Source organism: Nymphalis io, chromosome 10 (assembly GCF_905147045.1).
Source record: "Nymphalis io chromosome 10, ilAglIoxx1.1, whole genome shotgun sequence".
Lineage (NCBI taxonomy): Eukaryota > Metazoa > Arthropoda > Insecta > Lepidoptera > Nymphalidae > Nymphalis > Nymphalis io.
The window spans coordinates 6,183,772-6,186,454 of record NC_065897.1 but is presented as its reverse complement, the minus strand read 5'-3'; positions in this window follow the sequence as shown (position 1 = coordinate 6,186,454).

Below are 2,683 nucleotides of genomic sequence, written 5' to 3'. Positions count from 1 at the left end.
ATAAGTATTTTATAAAGCATTTTAAAGTATAAATATTAAACGTACTTTTCAACTGCTTCTACTTTACAACAAAATATACTGTATAGGTAAATAAAAGCGTAGTACTGTTCGCTCCCACCGCGGTATTTTTCTTACTTTTTGCATGTTTATACCAGTCCTAACTTCTAAACCGATTCGAAGAATTTATATGTACATACCTTTGTTATGAAACTATTTCGTTTCATAAGGATACGAATGTCAACATCTTTCGATTCTACACGTGTTTTTTTGACTTATTTGAACAAAAATTAGTTACTGCGACTTATTTATAATAGTTAGACATATAGCCTCGGAGACTTTTTTGTAGGTAATGATGAGTACTATAAACGTGTATTTATACATTATTTAAGGTATCATCAATAGTTTTTATACCGCACGCCACGTAAAAATTACAAAAAGATATTTGTCCTAATTTTATAGGAAAAAAATTGATACCTTGGGTTAACAGAAACAGCCCGTAAATGTCCCACTGCTGGGCTAAGGCCTCCTCTCCTCTATTTGAAATGGTTTTGGAACTTATTCCACCACGCTGCTCCAATGCGGGTTGGTGGATTACACATGTGACAGAATTTCAGTGGAATTAAACACATGCAGGCACGAGATGAATTATAACACAAATTGAACACAGTAAAAACCGGTGCTTGCCCGGGTTTGAACCCATGATCATCGGTTAAGATTCACGCGTTCTTACCACTGGGCCATCTCTGCTTACCTTGGGTTACATTATTACAATTTCCGTAAGTAAATCTATTTTTTGAAAATAAAATATAGCCTATGTTACTCGCTGATAATGTAAGCTACATTCTGTAGTGTTTTCTTGTTTATTTATTACAAGCAAACATAAGTATAGATGATTACAAAACTTCACGGAAATTTGATAAATATAAAAAAAAGAAGTGTATATGCCACAGCCTTTATATCAAATGCATAAACGATAAATATATACATTTTTTTTCTTACATTTGTGTACATTTTTAACTTAACTTTTTGAAATTGCTCGCATTTCTACTAAAGGCACAGTCTAAATGTCTGTTTAGAAAAAAAAAAATATTTACCAACCCGCACTGGAACTGCAGTGAAGTAAATCTTCCCCTTAAGAGAAAAGACCATAGCCAAGCATTTCCTACGCATTTACGGACTCTTAATTTATTTTGTTTTTCACCTAACACTGTTTCCGTGATAAAAGACGGGGCCAATGTTTAATGTACATAGCGGCAGGACGGTTGCCAGTGTCATCAGGTCTCTTGTCATCATTACAAGTAAAAAATTTATTGCTCTCGAATTAAAGCGAGTATTAAGTTTATTTTTGTTTTAATAGATAAAATTAAATTTAAAAACATAATTAAAATTAGAATGTAATCTTTATTGACATTTGTTTTTTATTCATAAAAATATTAATGTAATAATAATCTTCCTTTAAGTTTTCTTTGTAAATCTATTAATTACATTTAAGCATAAAATATTCCCTTTTTTAGACGTAACGACAGTCTTTAACACGAAGTCTCCATAAAAAAAAGACGAACCTAAAAATGCGACTGCTACTTCTTTAAAATTTATAGAAGCATAATAAGATCCCTGAAAAAAAAACAATACACTTATTTAGAGATAAATGTTAAAGTTAATTTGTTAACTTAAAGTAGTTATTAAATGTGCACTTCACCTTTTTTACAATGCAGTTATGAGTTTTAAACACGACGGCAATGATGCTGCTGAATGCAAAGTGTTTGCATGGATCAATTACTTTATATGTCCATAGTAAGTTCTTAATATTATCCTTTATTGAAGAAACCGTTATTTTAATCTGTAACATTTATTTCATTTAATTATTAAGTGAATACAAGTATACTTATGTAACGTTGTTAGCAAACCAACAGCATTTTTTTTAAATAGGTAGGCGGACGGAAAAATGGGCTACCTGATGATAAGTGGCACCCATAGACATTAAAAAATATTAAAAAATCTTTACATTACCACCGACTTCGGGCACTAAGATGTTATTTCCCTTGTGCCTGAAGTTATATTAGCACACTCACCCAACCGGAACACATCAATACTAAGTATTGCTGTTTGGCGATAGAATATGTAGAATTATTAAGTGGGTAGTACGTAGGTACTTCATATAGGCTCGGCTAAGTAGGCTCATCATATATTCTACCTATTTACTAACCACTCATCATAACCCAGACTGGCTTGTACAAAGCCCTACCAACAAAAAAAACCTTGACACTAATGATTCCGTTCTTAATTATTCAAATAATAGTTTTTTTCAAATATTAATGTAAATATAAAGATTGTCCCAGTGATTTGTCACTCGTATAAAAAAAATCAATAAATTTTTGGATAATTTTAATTTAATATTATTCTTTACAATGAAACACACACACACACACACACACACACTTAATGAAATGTACTTACCTCTTCAATTTTAACGTCTTCTAAATAAGTAAAATTAAAATAACCAAACCAATCAACGCCTTTATCAGTTAAATTTGTAAAAACTAAAGTGGAATTATGTGCCCTAGGTCCTTTACATACATTATATTCAACCCAGCTTAAATCGTACGGACCCTGAAATAAATATCAATAAATCAGATTATGTTAACAATAAATAATTATAAGAAGAACACTAAACAGCTTACAA